Source organism: Stylophora pistillata, chromosome 2, assembly GCF_964205215.1.
Source record: "Stylophora pistillata chromosome 2, jaStyPist1.2, whole genome shotgun sequence".
Lineage (NCBI taxonomy): Eukaryota > Metazoa > Cnidaria > Anthozoa > Scleractinia > Pocilloporidae > Stylophora > Stylophora pistillata.
In genome coordinates this window covers 29345557-29364655 of record NC_142520.1, presented here as the reverse complement: position 1 = coordinate 29364655, position 19099 = coordinate 29345557, and the positions used below count along the sequence as shown (strand labels likewise).

At 38.1% G+C, this 19099-nt stretch overlaps 2 long non-coding RNA genes across 3 annotated transcripts; one reads left to right on the top strand and one right to left on the bottom strand.

The window, feature by feature from the left end:
• Positions 1 to 5077: 5077 nt before the first annotated feature.
• LOC148738251 (uncharacterized) lies at positions 5078 to 12457 on the bottom strand. Its single transcript, XR_015997053.1, has 3 exons — positions 12319 to 12457; positions 6726 to 11574; positions 5078 to 6523 (listed from the first exon to the last, which is right to left on the bottom strand). It is a non-coding gene; the product is annotated as an uncharacterized LOC148738251 (long non-coding RNA).
• Positions 11541 to 13962, top strand: LOC148738250 (uncharacterized). 2 transcript variants are annotated; one of them, XR_015997052.1, is made up of 4 exons: positions 11541 to 11809; positions 12365 to 12458; positions 12914 to 13035; positions 13670 to 13962. It is a non-coding gene; the product is annotated as an uncharacterized LOC148738250 (long non-coding RNA). The 2 variants fall into 2 exon arrangements; XR_015997051.1 differs by lacking the exon at positions 13670 to 13962 and having other exon boundaries at positions 11560 to 11809; positions 12914 to 13049.
• Positions 13963 to 19099: the final 5137 nt, after the last annotated feature.

Genomic DNA, 19099 nt, shown 5'->3' with positions numbered 1-19099 from the left:
GTACGGGATTCGAACCACTGACCTCTGCGATACTAGTGCAGCGCTCTACCAATTGAGCTAACAAGCCAACTGGGAGCAGGCCATCAAATTAATTCGACATAAACCCGTAGATGATAAATCAAACAACAACAAACATATGAAACATATGTATGAACTGCGGTTATGAGACGTATATGTGAACGATCCTTCGCAGTAAAGCACTATTTGAGCAATAGTGAAAATCAGACCTGAAAAAAAAAAATTTCAGGCCTGTACGGGATTCGAACCACTGACCTCTGCGATACTAGTGCAGCGCTCTACCAATTGAGCTAACAAGCCAACTGGGAGCAGGCCATCAAATTAATTCAAATAGGTAAAATAGGTACGTTCACCCTAGCTGCAAAGGGACACAACTTTTTCCGCCATGAAGATTTATACGAGCCTAAGGGGCTCTGCTATTTACGATGTAACGTGGGAAAGATTTAGCCATTCATTTGCTTAACTTGCAGTCTCGAAAGTTTTTTTTTAAACTAAGGATCTGTAAATTCAAATTGAATTTGTCTGTCTGACTTCCGGTTCTTAAAGACCTTTCTATAGAATGGACTTTATCATAAATACTATTTCTTATCATTTTTGACTCTATTCCTTTTTCGAAGAACGCTGGGCGAGCGACCGACAGAACAACATTTTCCTTAACAGAAGCCAGGAAAATCTTCTAGTGTTTTTTTTTTTCATTTTTACTTCTTGCTTATCCGAAATGCGCCTGGTGTTATTGTTCAGTCTTCAAGGCTTTTATGTCCCAAATTTCATTTTCAAGTAGTCGAGGAATTTGTTTTTGGCAAACCGTCATGATTGTTATTGCTCTACTAACTCAAACTTTTTAATACTCGACAGTTGTTCTCAGTTAAGAAACTTATATTCTCTATATTCTCTAAGCCGGTTAGATCGTCGTTTGAAGGAATTAGATCATTAAGACGCCGATAATTGAGTCATGAAATATAAATAACAAAAAGTGTTTATGTCAAAGTCAAGAGTGCTTTCACGAAGAAACCTTTAATTATGTCGAAGATATTTTTGGTGTCAATTTTGTCCTCTCTTATCTAATTTTAATTTTGTGATTTGATTTTAGCGAACGTAAGAGACCAGTTGATGATTCTCTACAGCTGGTCCTTAGATATTCGTCAGTGCTTCTAGACTTAATTCATCTTGCACAGATTAAAATCTTCTTTAACTTCAAGCCACAAACTCTATTGCAACTTCACGACAAATTTCCTAAAACGTTCTTTATGTTCCAAGAAGTGTATTGTTGAGAGGACTCGTTCATTTATGGTCCTCAAATGTTCTCAATTCATTCTTCCGATAGGAAAATATATATGAAAACCATTCCAGCCGTTTTAATTATCTGATATGAAAATAAACATCAGGAAGGGATTTCAAATATCTCATTTGGAATGTATAACAAGTTAAATATATGGGCAGATGTCGTATGGAGGCGGCGCGGAACCAGAATGAGAACTTTTACACAAGGTTTAATTTTCCAACTTGTCAATGAACATATAACAAAATAAAATATTTTCTCCGCTCAGGAGCCTGTTTACTTCCCTATAAAGAGTGACGAAGGCCACACATTCCGTCATGGAATGTCTGTTTGATCCCAGGTTACTTTTCAAGTGGAGCACAAAAACACTATTTCGTGACTGTTTCTTAGTTATTTTAGTCTTTCTTATCCAGTTACTATATCATTCTCACTAAAGCCAAACCACAAGCTAAGCCCTGCACGCGATTTTTATTTCATAGCAGGTGCGAAGCTTCATAGCACGTGCGCCCTTTCCTTGGGCCGACCTAGTCAATGATCATCTTCTGTTCTGATATAAAGCATGATGAACCCTAATTCTACAGAGCTGCTGGAAAAAAACATGAAAAACCACAACTATGCAAAAAGGGCGTTAGAATTACACCTTAGATTTGTAGTATTGAAATTTTTGGGACGTTGTCTTGGCTTCCCGAGCTTAACTTAGAAGATTTCAGTCTGCAAAATAAACGGGATATCCAGCAGCCAAGATGAATCTTAAATCTCTCATTTCATCATTAACAATGCAGTTTATTCAGTGATACAAAGGTCACCCTATTCTATCATACATAACATAGAAAAACACACTTTACTTCGCGATCAATATTCATTGTTTGTAACCAGGCTATAACATCTTCTGACTTGGTGAAATGGTGATTAAACGACAAAATGTTCAGGTCAAAAACAGTGAAAACTCCTCTGGAGGTTCTCGGTGTTCGGCAATTCCGTGACCTGAGTTCCTTCAATTCTGTTCTGAGGGGGCTTAGTAACTCTGGCTGTCTTACCTAAACAATACAAAAATACTAGCTATGTACAGCAAATGCATATAAAATGACCCATTAGTAGAACCGGTTCTGTTTATTAACCAGACATTTTAATTAACACCCATATAAGTTTCATCAACTCGGGCCACAGCCAAAATGTTATTTTCTGTGATCATTATTGGTTAATCTGCTTAACCAAAACAGTAGCTTGCCCGCTAAAGGGCCTGTCGTCAGTCTCGAGGCAAGAAGATAAGCTAGGAAGGAACTACTTTTGCAAGGGAATCGTATGCGAACGATGAGAGCCAAAGGGAAAACGTTGTGACAGTTGTCAGTATATCGAGAGATTGAAGGGAAGATACAAAGAGAATAAATATTTGTCAATTTTTACAGGCTCGAGCACCATCACATTACCAGTGGATATAAATTTTCTTTAAAGTTTATTATGTATTCATGTCTTCTTTTTAAGGGAGGACAACTTTAAAAATCAAAATATCGTTATAAGTTGAACAGGCAACTCCGTGAGACGAAACACGCAAAGATTAGGAATTCCTGCATTTTAACATAGTTAGTTGACAATGTTGGTTAGGACACCCAACAGATTTCTTAGTTATAAGCGCTCCATTCATGAACAAAACGAACGACAACTTCTCATGAAAGCTCATGAATTCCATAGGTCTCCATGTGTAAAGGCACTAAGAAAAGAATGTGCACAATATGGTTGTTCCGCCCAACTTATTAGGTATTATTATTTGGAATGATGTTCTTAATGATGTTATGTTCAATTTAGACCATTTGCTTCATTTGTTTGCAAGGACCACAATGGAAACTACTGGTTCACCAGTAATTGTGTAATCCTATGGTTGGGTTTCAGGTGACGTCACAAGCTTTGCTGAAGTTAGTGTCCGCCATGTTGGTGTCCCTCGGGTGTCAAATTTATGAATAATTAGTCGATTTCTAGAGTGAAGCCCTCTCTCTTATCGCCGTATTATTTCGCCAACTACATGAATATCCAGGAAGAAAAAAGCGATAAAAGTATCTGCCATTCATCTTAAGGTATCCCAGTGCTCTCTGAGTATGCCGAAAGCTTAGAGAGTTGGAAGGAAGGATGTTTGCAAAAGATCTCGGTCATTGGGGTTGACCCTGCAAGCATACCAGCCGAGAAGTTCAGTCCAAAATGCTTGCCTCCTGTGGAAGCGTCGGACTTGCTGAGTTACCTCGTTCTTGAGACCAGCTTCTACACCAAGAAGCAGTTCAAGGCGTTCAAGAGTCTAGAGGCGTTTAATCAAATGGTGTCGGGATTTGTAACCTCAGTTGTAGGCAAAGTAATCGCCGGCAAGTATGCCGTGAGAGCACGAGTTTGGCATTCACAGCATATGAATGATCCTTTAGTGAACATTTGGGTCATTTCCGAAAACGATGGACTATTTTGTCAGCCCATTGCTTTGGATGCAAAGCTGGACTGGCTGAGTCATTCTCACATATCGCGAGTGTTTTATTTATGTTAGAGGCAACTACTAGAATTCATGGCATTAGGTCGCTGGGTGTCACGAAAACTCAGACACCGAAAACTCAGGTCCCTCGAAGTGTTCTCCAAGCTTCCGAAGTGCTCCATAATTCGATAGTGCATAGCATAAAGCATGAACCAATTTTTTTATAATATAACCGGTGGAATAATGCAACAAATCCGACGCGAAAGACGAACAACAATATCAAGAGTGATTCTTCAGTGAGGCGAATCGTGACGGCGCTGATGCCGAGTCTTCTTTCGCGTTGTTTTTCTCTTTCTGCCTCATTTAAGAACTCTGGCCCAAGGGTCGCAAAATTGTCTTCGTTTTGGGACTGGTGGGCCGAGTCTCTGTTTGTATCCATTATTATCGCGAAATATTTAAGAATTTTAACAGAGCGACAACAAGGATCTGTGCGACGAAGTACAAAAAGGTAAACAAACGTCCCTTTCGGCTCGTCAAAATCACGCCACATTTTAATACTTTGGTGTTGGAGCGAGCGCATTTGATCCCGTTAACTGTGAATGAAAAGTTCAAAATTAACGGGAAAAATGGAGGAAATCTAAGCTAAATGAAGTCTTGTGTCACTCTAAAATGTTTTAATACTCAACCATCGGACGATTTTGCGAAACGTGCAACTTGCGGCCTTGCTTTCGCTGCTTCAGTTGGATGAAGACCCAAAAGGTCAAAATACACGAGGGATTACCAGGAGTGATCATGAGTCGAGTTTATCTCTTGAATTTTCGAGGAGTCTGAGTTTTCGGGGTGTGAGTTTTCGTGACACCCCAAGCTTACTTGCACTCAGGTAAAATGCTCATGGATTTTGCCGACATAGGTCAATGAAGTGCCGTATGCGAGGGCTAAAGACATCGATTTCTCATCGGCTAAGAAGCTCAAAGAAAAGCTCGACCAAAAAATCGAGGATCTACAACAGCCGCAAGCCTCGAACAATACAACAACTTCTAGTTCCTCCTGTTCTTCCCCTTGATTTGTGATGATCTTAGGTATGGCGCATTAGATCATATATATAATGAATTTTGCGCTATAGAAATAATAAAATTATTAAATTATTATACGAAAAAATCGTTAATCTTTATGCTTTCCACTTTTGCTCGAACAGCCAACAATAATGCATAAAACCATCCCTTCTTTCTCACATGAACTCTTCGTTAGATACGATTTGTTTACGCTCGAGGGACACCAAGATGGCGGATAGTAACCGTTGCTAAGGTATTGGTCACGTGGGTGAAACCCAAGGATAAAAAGCCTATTTTTTTTTTTTTTTTTTTTTAATTTAAGCACTTTTTAGAGTCTGTTTTGCCGGCCAGTGTAACCTGTCAACTTTACTTACTACAGTGGATCGGATAAATAAGTTGTACCCCTTAGCTTGTTGTAAATATTGTGTGAACATGGTCAAAAATATTTTTGACAGGGCCTTTTGAGCATCCGCCTATATCACGGAGGGTCGTGGGTTCAAATCCCATCTGGAAACCCGATTTTCATAAATTGTTTATTTTCACCTTTTGAAACTAACAATTTAAATGTTCAAAGAACATTCTACAAAAGTTGTTCATTTTGTTGGTGCTTAAGTTGACAGCGTTTTTCCTGGCAGTTAAATTTTATGGCATCAACTTAAACCATGTTTTCTTAACATTTTAGTTTTTCTGTTGAGAAAGAAGTAATGCATAGCTCCAAAGCATTCCTTACTCTTCTAGTGATGAGTCAGTCCTGAGTTGCTTCTCACTCTTCCTTTACACTGGACAACTAAAAGTCAACAAACCTTACTTTATTGATATACTAACATGCATTTACATTACATTTAAAGTAAATTGATTACACCACATTACACTTCGGTTATAAAATATGAATCAGTGAAGAAGGGGCAAATCATCCCACGTTTTAAACTGGTTCTAACAGGAATCTATTCTCAAATGTAGCAACTCTTCAGATAACACTGTTTGAAATCTGAACGCAATTACTCAGAGTTCAGGGAACTTCTTCATAATGTACTTTAAAAGGTATTATTATTTGGAATAAGATGAGAGCTACAATGAGTTTTTTTCTTTTTTTTTTTTTTTTTGCAAACCTCAATATTGCATAGTGAAGGGCCTCATTGATTAGAATCTATCTCAACAATAGTCAACTAGAATAATAATCTGATCATTTCTGATCTCTAATACCCAAATTTATGGGAGACTCAGTGTAAAACGTATGCATTTTTTCAAATATAAAATTTGCAAACCTTGTATCCACTTCAAAATGAAGAAGTTTATTACTTTAGCACTTATAATGATGTAATCACCTATATTTTCAGATCCTCAAATTCAATTGAAAGAATTTAGAATACTACTCAAACATGGTGATTTGGGAACGAAGCTCCTTCAGAGATTGCCATTGAATAAAACCAATTTTACTGATATATCACCTAGAAAAGCTCAAATTCCATGAACATCTCATGAAGTTTACGATTAAAGCTCTCACGATATATAGGCACTTAGATACGGAGCTACCCAAAATATTGCACCGTTTTTCCTCAAGCCAAGATTGTTACAGCGAAGGATCTCTTTGTTGTCAGATTAATATGGAGTTAAAAATTTCATTTGAACTGCTGTTGTGTCGCAGATCTGAACCGTTCCTGCTTTCTATGATATTTTTCCTTACAACTGGCATCTTAATGTTTAGAAGGTAGTTTGTTCTCCATTGGTCTGCAAGAGAGCGTAAGTCAGAACATGGTGTGATCAATTCGAGCAGTGACTCACTTGGCGAAACTTATTCAATGATACAGAAATGAGAGGAAAAGGTTGCATTACGACGAAAAATACCACAAATACAAGTAAATCCTACAGAGATTCTGAAGGCATATTTTGTTATCTTATGTTGTTACGATTGAATGGTATTTTTACGTACCTTGTTTTTCAAGATATGTTGTGTTTCGTCGTGAAGATATGCGGGCCGGAACTGAAACACATCGAACCTCAAATGTTTTACCACTGAGTTGCATAAGTTACACACACCTCATATTTTCGTACACTTCCTATTCTTCTGCAGCACGCCTCTATAGTTTTTGAAGGACAAGGAAACTTTTGAACGTAGAAATGAGCTAAGAAGGGGAAGTGTATTGCGTCTCTCAGAGTAGGCGCCATTTTGGACTTTTTGTTGACGTCACCAAAATAAACATCTAGCTTTATGCGCGTGCGTTGTCATATCCACGGACCTAAGCTTGACTGCTGGCCTGAAATTAACCCCACCCGGAAGTTGGCCCGTATTAAACAACAGCCATTGCTGCCAAATTGGACTCGCCTTCCCTGATATCCGATAGTAGTTCAAACAGCTCCACCCCACAGACACGTTGAAATGGTTATGTCTGAATCTCTTATTAATATGATTACAAATTCAGGGAAGCTATTCGTGCACTTAACTAATCCTGGTCATCTGCTAGAATTTATGACTAATCTCCTGGACAAAATTACTGAGATTATTGACATTTGAGACTCATTTGCACTAAACCAGTCAAGAACCGAAACGTCCTCTAGATAAGCGTCCCCTATTTAGTAAAGTATAATAGTTTATGCAAATAAGATGTTTGAAAGGCAAAGCCTTCTCCATAAGATGAAGATCACGTAAGGCTTATTACGTTTAGTCTGAAAAAAGAAAACGCAGCCATTGGCTCATTGGTGTCATACCGATTGGACAGTTAGAAGGAGGCTTTCGATAGTCTGTTTTCGCTTGATCTAATTCAACCCCCGCGCGTTCATCTTGCACGGGAACGTCAAATGACGCAATAGATAAGTAATTGACAGTAGGTGTCTGAGGGACAAGGCGTTAAGCTACGTGTTAGCTTGGAATAAATTTAACTTCATCGAAATTTTCTTGGTTTAAGTTTCTGATAGAGAGGAGTGGCTCCAGGATAATCGTCGGTTTAGTCCTCACCGCCACTATGAAGTCATACATACATTAAGTAATTTTCAATATGGTGGATGAATTTGTTATTCGTTATTTTTTGTGGAATTTGAAGTTTCAACGATTTGGTTGGCTTGATTACCATGAGATATTTAAGATTCAGACAATATAAAATAGTGTTTTTGAGTTTAAGTGAGGATAAGGTGATCAACAACTTTATATTTAGACCGAAACATACAGCCAAGAGAATGATTCATCGGTTGTTCGATTGTTAATGTTTTGCCAGAGCACTAGGAGTTATTCGAAAATTTCCTGATATCGAAGTAGGAGATTGATGAGACAAATCGTAAGCACAAAAAGATTGAAACGTCGCCAACACCAAGTGTAATATATTTCCTGTCAGACCTTCCATAGTTAGGAAGAAGAAGAACGTGGAGAAGACCTTCACCTGTTAATACGTGAAGTCACATTGGAAGTAATGAGCGCAAGCCGACAAAAACTGGAAAACGATGGAGTCAGCCCTTTCCTTCTAGTTCTAAAGAGCTCTCCTCTTCCCTTGCCTTGAGAAAGGAGGTAATCTCTGGGGACGAGTTGGCAGAACAATTTCTCGTAGCCTTTCCATAATATTATTTGATACCTTAACAGGCAAATTAAAGATTTGATTTAGTGATGAATTTCATTGTCTTAAAATTATTCTGTTTCTGTATCAGTCATGGTCTAACTCATAGATCCCACTTCAAAGTTATTTCAAAATATTGTCAGCACCCATGCGTGCACTTTATTACCATAATAACAATAATAATGGCATTCAGCGTTGGTTGATTATCTAATCATTGGAAAACTGACTGTAAAATAACAAAATACAACAGCATCTTAAAAGAAAGGACTCTCACGAGTGAGCAAAAAGATTTTCCTTGCAACATCCACTGTATTTTGAAGCAGGAAGGCAATGAGAAGTATGAGAATCATCGACCAGATGTTCTTGGATATTAAAGGATGTTATTAGAAATCAAAATAATTAAAAACAAATTAACATATGTTACATATTGAGAATAAAATAGTTGGGTTTGGCTGAATTTTGGGTAATTTTGTGGAGTTCAACTGTGCACTTTAGCCACGGACACCCTTCAGTTCTAATAAAATACCTGGAGCCTGTGTGCAGAATGTTAAAATCATTTATAAATCAAAATAATTGATGATTACATCTTGAGAATAAAATAGTTTAATCATTGCTCTAACGTTCATGTAATTGGCAGGTAAAAGAACGTTTGGGTTTTTGGCTGAAGTTGGGGTAATTTTAGGGAGTTCAAATGTGTTCTTCAGCTTCGAGCACCCTTCAGTTCCAATGAAATACCTGGAGAGACTCCGGGCAGAGTGTTAAAATAATTCATGTACTGTCTTCACAGTTAGTATTTCTTGACTTGAGAAAATAGTTTCTCCGAGAATTGGCCAGAACCAAACCAATTATCTATACAAGAGTAAAGTTTCTTGTGCCAATTGCGTCATGAAAAGCAACCAAATAGAAACTTGCAACCAATTGTCAAAATAACTAAATTGTGATCACGTTGATATCTGCGCTCACTTTTAGAAGAGCATTTAGCAAAGAGCTAGAATAGCATCTGTCACAGAAACTCTTAATTTGCTGGTGGTGTTCAAAACTATTGACTTCTGTGATTTTGTTGACACTAAATGTGACCTTTCTAATAGCCTTGATTCCAGCTAATTTCCTATTTTCATAAGATTCACAAGTCTTTTGGGAATCTTATTGATTGCTAAAAACAATCATACAGGATTTATATTTCAAAGAACACCAGAGTAAAAAACATCATTTTGTCCCTCAGTTTTTGAGAAATCCTCATGATATAATTTTGCTCAATTTTCGGTCGGGTCCACCAAACTAAACAGACTTTTTATATTGAGACCAGTATGAAATCGACTCCTTGTAATCACTGTTACAGACTAAAGATATTTCTTTTGGTTTTCTTAAAGGCATTGAAATCACCAACTTAAGTCGCTACTGCCCCAACAGAGATGATGTTACATAACTGTGATCCCCGTTTCATAACTGGTAAAACCGCACAAGAAACGAAAATAAACACGTGCGCTGAAAGCTTTATTACATAATTAGTGCGGTCTTTTGTAGAAAAATAAAACATAACCGTAACAATAACTACAAAATAACATGAAAAAAAAGAATGAAAGAAATGTACCACTTATCTCTGTGGTCATTTTTTTTCCTATGGTTAATTCTTCGCTCCAAGAATTCGATTATGTGTGAGCTCGTGTTGCCTTCGAGGTAGAAAAACAGCATCTGTTTTTCGTCGAGAAATGTGTAGTCTTGTTGTCGGAGAAGTCCTCGCCTAATTACTTGGTTGTGTAAGACATTAGCACTCGTACGTGGCTTTTCGAGGTGGACCATTTCAATTGCTTTGAGTTCATATGGAATTGTTTGACTCCATATGGACACTTCAGTTTTCCTCGTGTTTCTTTCTGAGTTCGTGGACCAACCGACCCGAAAATAACCCTGCATAACTTCTAGCGTCGGCCTACCGCGAACATTGCATGTATTGGCGATACATTTCGCGTATCCAAGGCGAAAAAGAATTCCCCACGCACGACATTATACTGGCTTACCACTGCTCCTGAGCAAGAATTTGAACTGAAGAAAAGTACTAGTGGTTGCACGTGGAAACATAATGATTTAGGGTGATCGTTTGTCCTTCCATAAATTATGTAATGCTTTGCTGAAATGCCTGCTCGTCTATCTCTTTTATTTTTTTTTTTATTTACAAAATTCGCTTACTCATTTGTCATTTTCCTTTCTCTTTTTTAACAAACGTACTTTATTTTTCTTGCTGACAAAGCTAAGGGCGAAGAATTTAGTGAGGAGTTAAGACAATCTGCTTCTTTTGAAAGAGAGAGCTAACTTATTTAAATTTAAAAATGTTCTTAAAAATTATCACTTTTAATGATCATAATGAAAGTGAGGAATATTTGATGACAAATGAATGGAATAGAAAAGTAAATCCTGGTTTTGCAGACAATATAAAGTTTTGAAATACCAGGGCTTTGGGTTGTGAAATATGGCCAAATAGATTTACATCAGTATTGTATTTCAAATAACATCACGTACCACATGCATTTTTACTTGTAACTGAACGACAATCTCTTTTAGAAATTATTACAAAAAGCGATGGAAACTTGAGAAACAAATTGAAGTCGAAGAGATGGTTTTGTGAAAGATGAAAGATACCTAAGTAATAGCGAGACGCAGCAACAAACGTATTTAACGCAGAATTGGTTTTCAAAATTAGACTAAACAATGGATATATGGCTGTGTCCTTTTCTTGCCGATTATTCAGAGGCAATAGGGCGTCATCCCCTACGATGCCATAAAACGAACACAATAGTCTAAATTAGAGTTCAAATAACTTTCTAACCAGTTCCTTGTAAAACATGATCGTGTTGTTTTGTTCAACGACACAAAACGAAAAAAGATAAATATAATCTTCATTGGCATCATAAGCATCTTCGAGATATCAGTCTGAATTCTTGACCGTCTCTCATCACTTAATCACCAACCAACTGATTATTAAATGGGACCTAGTTGGTCATCAGCGTCACACATGACTGTGAACATGAGTTCTCAACAACAGGTAAGTAAACGAACATTTCATGATGAACTGCACGATTTCGTCTGAATTTTTATTATCATTTATGATTTATTTTATTGATCAAGTCGCACAGAGGGTGATCAGCATGATATAATCTCGTTACCTTGTACTCTAATTATCTTTCTTGTGGTTTTGCATTTGACGTCAGTTTTCGCTCAAGTGCTTGAAGATTAGACATCCACCTGGTTTAAATGAAAAACATTTTTGGTCGTGCTATTTGTAGTTTCTCTACAAACATCTTTCCCCAAGCCTCTTACTGTCGTCTAAAAGGTCAAGCCTTTCTAAGAAACCTCCGTGGTGAAGGCACAATCAATCTGCTACACTTCATCGACAGTCTGTTTTGTGGAACAATCGAAACTTTCCACGGGTAAAAATTCTTTAAAACTTTCAGGTTATGAAATGGGAAAAATTTCAAAGGTAATTCCCATGATTCTAACTATTAATGACCCGTTATATATCTTATTAGACGTTTTGTTGTGTAGTATCGCTGAGTATTTTTACGAGTTGTGCTGTATTTTGACGAGCCCGTAGGGCGAAAACATCAAAGAGAAGATATTTAATCGCTGCCCTTGGCATTTTGCTCCATTACTGCAAGTGTAATTTGCGAGAGCTGCATGTAGAGCTCCAGTTAAGACGATCTGGGAGAATATTTCTTTTTGCCAGTATCTTCTAGCACGATGTGGAAAGTTCTAACTTTAAAAAGGCCAATGAGAGTAATATTAGAAATTTCAAGATACAGTATAAAGAAACATTTTATGTCATGGAATGCTTTACCATGAGCACCAAGGTAGAATGAAATTAAAGATGGTTAAAAGTGTGCCCCTTTTTAAAATTTTCGACAAATTGGCTCATAACAATGAGATTATATCAAAATATTGGTAAAAAAAAAAGAAAGTTCAGACAATCTGTCCCTTTTTTCGACGTACCTAGAAATTGATAAGCAAGTTTATAACGATCTGTACGTTTTCACAGGAGGTGATGGTTGCAGGAAGCTGGCAATACCACATCCCAATTTACTTGTTGAATCTTGAGGTTATGAAAACATAAAGCTGTAATGGAGATATAGGTAAAACTACCTCGATCAATTTGAAAACTTGCTAGCCGACATACGTGATGCTTGCCGAGACATCGCTCTGTTTTTGTCACGGACTCGACGAAAGGTCGTGCCCTAAAATTAGTGACCAAAAATGGAGCATGTTACAAATCACGTTCTTTTCAAGTTCGTCCGTCATGCCTGCAAGATACACAGCTGCGTTGTCCCTTGGTTTAATTCTAATCTTATTTCTGCGTCCTCGATTGAATAAATGAATAATCTGCTAGAGAGTCTTTTTTCTTCGTTGATGCTGTAAAGCGTGTTCTGGCTTTAAATTTAAATAAACAGTATATATTTTAAATCCCTGTCGGAACGACTTCTCTGCGATTTAATTCGTCCAATCATTCCAATTATCTATAGACTTATAGACCTCTTATAGACCTATAAACTTCTCAAAAGCTAACAGTTTTTTTTTCTTTTTTCTTAAGGTTAATAAAATGGTTTCAATTAGAACCTGGAGCCAAGGAATTTTTCAAAAACGGAGCAAACTTGAATACGCAATTTCTAACTTTCAACGCCTTGATTTTCAAGCTTTCACGACAAATTAAAAGTACTGTTTCCGTGTTTGTTTTCTTTTTTCTCTCCTAAGCGTAGCTCATAGTGTTGTTCAGTCTTGGAGCTGCGCTTAAATGCTTTTCAGTCTTGTTACCTGGGCTGGGTAACTGCCACCTGGGAATAAATAATAATAATAATAATAATAATAATAATAATAATAGTAATAATATCAATTTCTAGAGCGCATTTCTATGCAATGTTCTAATGCGCTTTAAAATGCTGTGCGGGGTTTTTTTCCAGACTGCCAACGGCAGTTTACAGTGAAGAAAGAAGAAATATTACAGATGCCCCCTCCCCCCAATTCCTAATAAACAGGCCAGACCATCTCACAGTAATCGCGTGATGTGGGTTCTTTAACGTCCCCTGCCTAACTAAATTAACTGACAGATGCAGGAGAAGGGACCTCCGGCTTTACGTCCTAAATGAAACTGAAGTATTTAAGCTTAACTCTTGACAGCAATTATTTGCATTTCAGTTTCGTTGTTACTCTGTTTTCCGGTTTCTCTCAACATTTTACTCATCGTTTTAGTAACGTGATCAAAATAGCGAATTATAATTTTCTTGGTCCTCATTTTTTAAGTAATCTCTTTTGAATAAAATTGACCTTCTTTCTTTCCCACTGTTTATAGCTTTTTCAAGATGTCATACAATCATGTATATTGCTTTAGACGTACCAAGGAAACCGCCGTTGTGGGTTGGAAATCCGCATTTATCATAATTGCCTCGGCTGAAATTCCTTTTCTATGTCATTATCCACACGAAATACAAAGACAGAACGTGACGAACACGCTATCAAGACCAGCATAAAAAATGGTTCAAATATTTTTCCTTTGTTGCCATTTTTGTTTGGTCTGCATATGTGAAATCATAGGTATGCGTTTTTCTCTGTTAACGTACAAAATAAAATCATACTTTCGAATTATCAAGGTCCGACTTGTTTTTGAAATTCTCTGTTTTTATTACCACTTTTTTTTATGTCGGTAAGAGAGCTTAACGTATATCGAATGAATTAGAATTGAAAAAAGAAGCTTTTGATTTACAAAGTGTATTAAAGTCAGTGGTGTCCACGGGAAAGTACATAGTATCCTGTGATATCCTCTGAAATCATAAATGATGCTAGACCACAATGGAGAAATAAATCCCAAGAAATCCCTTCCTGTTATTTTGTCAGGCTGCTACCTAAATGAGTGCTCTGTTGACACCATAAACTGTATGTGCTAGACTTCCGTAAAAGCAGAGACAAAAGAGAGAGAAAAAGGACAAAGACATATTTAGACAAAGTAATTTGACTCTCTTTTAAGTATGACTGAATACGTCAGAGATAAGAAAGTTCTTCTATTTTGAGATCTTTCTCCTTTTTCTTTTCTGGCAAAAATAGTCAATAATAAAAATAATGATAATAATTGTAATGTTGATGATGATGATAACCGCTATGATGATGATCATCACTATTCTAAAAACAAGAATGGCTGCCCTGGCACTTGTAAATACCGCTGATTATTCTGACCGTGTTTTTCATTCCCAAGTAGGTTTTCAGGAGCAAGGATAATCGCAATTGTCGTGACAGAACCTAGAAATTGTAACAATGATTTTCATGAAGTTGCAAATGAACCGAAAAACAAATATCAATCTGCCAACAAGACCAACACAGCGCAGGAGCCTAATATCCACTCCATTTTTCAAAGACAGGACTTGCAGGTTCTGACATATCGGAATCCTTCGCCTGATTCTGGGTTCGTAGTGTGACCGCTGGTTCACCAGGCCTACGAGGCACAAGGAAGGATCTGCATAAATTAGGATGACAAACACAAACCCCAATGGGAATCCCTTTGTAAGCTGTTACGATAGATTTTTAGGTTACGGAGTTTTATGCTAGCGCTAAAAAGATATACAAAGTTCAACGTAGAAACTGTGAGATCTTGCTAAGTTCAACAAAGCATAAATGCTACCACTTCCTATTCAGTCAACCGTAAACAGTTGTTATTAGATCATAACTGTAACTCGTGTCAAACTGTAACCGTCACCTGTCATGACCTTTTGTGTAGTTGTTATCCACCAAAACTTTTCGAAAGTGATTGATCTTGTAAAAGGCGAAATTCCTGCCTATCCTTTAGATAATTCATAGCATTACCTAAACCTTTGTACATTAGGCTTAAATAGAGCTGTTTTGTAAAGCTTTTTTTGGTCAAGCCAGGTAGCCAGTTCTGGCCAGAAGAAACTCAGCCAGGTCAGGCCAGTGTAGCGCCAAGTCAGTTCAGTAGCGCTTACAGAATAAGTCTATGTTGGAGCCAACCTTCTTGTTGTCAATCATTGTCTCAAGGATAGTCAACAGCCGTAACAGATCCCGGCCTTCCCGCAACCAGCGAGTGTCCTCAGGCAAGCCTTTTCCCAGAGGAAGTTTATAGAGTTGTTCTCGTCTGTCAGTTTATTTGTGAAGGCAAAATCCTGTTTTCACAAAACGATGTAAAATGACACCCAAAGATTGTACACTTCTAGAAACATAGTAACAATCCGCATGTAGAAGACAGTAGGCCACTATAACCATTAGGGTCAAGCCTGGCGCAAATGGTCAACTTTAGCAAGCAATTCCTTACCATTAGAGATGACTTCTGTTGGCCTAATGTTTTCAAAGCCATTTTATTGAGAAAAACCCTTGGAACTTAGTCTTTTCAGGGGTCTCTTGTGGTCAGGCTCATAAATACAGCGCTTTTAGGTTTTAGTGACACAGATGAAACCCACATTTGTGATTTATAGTATATGATTATATCGCTAGCAGCACCCTCAAGCAAGATAAGGCGAATCCTGTGTTCTGATTGGCTACCCGAGCAAGATAAGGCGAATCCTGCGAATCCCGAGCGGGCAAGATGGGCCCACCATTCCCGCTCTGGATTGCCTACTTTAATCCCACGCAAGAAAAAAAGTGCATGGAGCGGACTTACAACCTTCGTAACTTTTGGATAATGCGGCGAAGAAGTCGCAAAAAGCGGCGGAAGATAGTCAAAACAAAAAAAAATTAAACGGCCCTCTTGGCTTATTGCGCTATAACCACGGTGGCTTTCTTTCTCGGATCTCGAAATAAACAAGTAATTCTTATTTCTCATTAAGACGAAATATTTTTGAACGAGGTAAGTTTGTAAAGAAACTGTGGTGCTGCGTCGCTGGGGATAACAAGTTAATGAATGAGTTGCCAGTAATCAGATCCTTGTATTTGCGCAAAGATATTTGGGATAGCCACGGGGCAAACAGCGCAGCCCGCTAGAAAGAAATGTTTGGATAAAGGTAGTCTTAACGTAACAAAAAAAACATTTTTGGTGAGACTTCATCGCTTTTTCGCCGCTTGATTTGGGTCACGTTGATACAAGGGAAGTGTAAGTTTTTGGGAGAACATCTACGAAATATGTAGTCAAATCGACCGACAAACTTTTCTCCCTGCGCAAGGTTTATTGTGAAATTGACATCCTTAATGGTCTCGAAATTTAGAAATATTAGGTATAAATCGCCAAGAAATGACTCATTTAAGCCTTTTCAGTTTTGTTTAATTTGGTTAAGTGTATCTCTAGCTATTTTCTTAGCTTGGTAATACAAAAGATCTCTGAAACAGCTACCCCGAAACAGCACGAGATTGAAATGGTGTGCTTGAGCATTAAATATTATCGTGATACATTAAAGTGATTTAACACCTACATTGCTTATTTGTCATGATCTATGAGAACGAAACAGCTTTGATAATCAGTTCAAAACTGAACCTTCTCTTTTGCAATGATGAGTAGGTACAAATGGGTCACTTAAGCTGAGCGATGCCCAACTGAATGAATACAGGTCCACAATTTTGGACCGGAGTTCCCGTGATGTTGCCTTTCCCGACAGATCCTCCAAGGAGCTCGAGGAGAAAAGTGGCATCTCAGAAACGTTTGAATTTTTCTCAAACAAACTATCGCTTAACCAGGGGTTTCCTCATGTTTTTCCTCATGTTTTTCATCGCTTATTCCATCGTTTCAAAGAGCAACAGCCCGGTCAAAAAACATTTCCATCACGCTAACAGCGACTTCTCCCTCGAGGAGACATATTTTCAGACGTCGTGAGTTGTTTATTCAACACATCAGCAAGTATTAAAACAGGTTCTACATACATAAATCCAACTGATGTTGCATTGGCATACACCGAGGGGTTGAGAGACACTAGGCAGACATAGAAGGTAAGTTTGATATCAACCGCTTTGACCCGCACGGCTTCATCAGATGAATTCGCCTCTCCGTTGATGTAAAGCCCCACCGGATTGAGATGAAATTTTAAATCTATCTCTGTCCTGGGTCATGGGAGCAAGCCATTTCCCTTGATGGAAAATATCTACAAAGGGTACCATTCTAAAAGTTCTTCTTTTTCCACCTGAGTAATACGTACACAGATCTGCCTTCTGTTTTGTGATACTTGCTCTCTGAGTTTCGGGCGGACCCGTGAGGTCTGCGTGGTTACCCGCCACCCCATTCCCGTATAAGTCCCGGGCGAATCGATTTCGTTTCTCCACCCTGCTGTTTGTAAGATCGTTTCCCCGTTTGCATGGTCATAATTCAAGAGTGAATGTAGGCTTTGAGATGATACATGTCCACTTGTTCGGTCATGAGGGTTCCATTCAGCTTGACATTAATTTGTTTGAATAACGAATGCGCTACGTTATTCACCGAACCGAACATGTGAGGTTAGCAGCGTTCGTTGCTCTGGTAGTAAGGTTACCATTGGCTGTGGTTTTAAATGTTAAATCTAATTCCACAAAACGTCTCCCCAAATCAATAAACTCGGTCTGTCTAGGAACATACATTTCAATCGGTGTAATGCTGGATGTCTGGGGTGACACTTTCATAAAGCGTGATTTGACCGTAGAAAGATCTACAGGCGGAACACGAAACAAATTTAAACTAGGGTTATTCTCTGCGCCTTTGATTGACATGTTGATGGTTCAACGTCTCCTGCGTCTCTGAGGTCGGCGACGCCTTATTATTTTCTTTATACGTACAAATCCCCCCCCCCCCCCCCCCCCGATGTCTCTTCCTTTTATATCTTTTTTAAAAGCGTAGTCACTGCATTTCTGGGAGACGACGATCATACGCCGATATGAGCACTTCCCTGTCTGGCTTCATTCCAATATAAAATGTTTTCAATTAATCCGCAAATATGTCATCTATTTTTCTATTCACTCTTCTCTTCACTTCGTGTTTCGGAAAGCGATCTTTGAGTGAATGTCCTTTTAACTCTCCCTGTTTCTCGGGTCACATCTTTGACCGTTTCTTTGATCCCTGAACCCATCTGATTCTTATCCCAGCTCCCAAAAAACGGGGAAGGACGGTAATCCCATTAGTGTGATGAATCACCTTTCTGTTCTCCGGGGATGTATACTTTAAATCTTCGCAAAGCTCCACCCCTCGTGATGTCACGAATTACTTTAAATCTTTTTGAGAAATCTAGCTGTTATATTTACTAGGATATCCTTTCCACTTGACGAACAATTTATCTTTCGATCTCTTCAATACTTTCTCCACGCGAAAATAAGTCGATGCATCCACTTGTACTTTTTGTAAATCCCGTGAATAAAAACTCCCTTGGAGATGGAGTCTCATCTAATTCGCGCAGTTTATAGGTAGTCACCTTTCCAGGTACGACTTTACGAATTTCGAATACTTCTTCTGTCCAACCCGGTAAATAACTTTTTGTAAACGTACGAAATTTCTTATTGAGCCGCACTTTATCTCCGAGTTTAAACACGGGTTTCTTTATCTTTGTGTCTACTCCGTACGGCGATTCCCACACTTGAGTTTTATTGCTTTCATTCACTTTAGCAGGGGTGGTTTCTATGCTGCGATGAAAGGTGTGGTTATATTGATTCAAAAGTTTTGGAAGGAGATCAACATATTTCCATGTATTGGCTGCCGTGTAATAGTGATATAATTTCGATTTTAAGGTACGAATAAATATTTCTCCTGTACTGGTTTTCGCATCTCCGTGCGTGGAAAAATGATGAATTTCCTGATATTTTAACAATTCTTGAAATGTGCGGTTGTAAAATT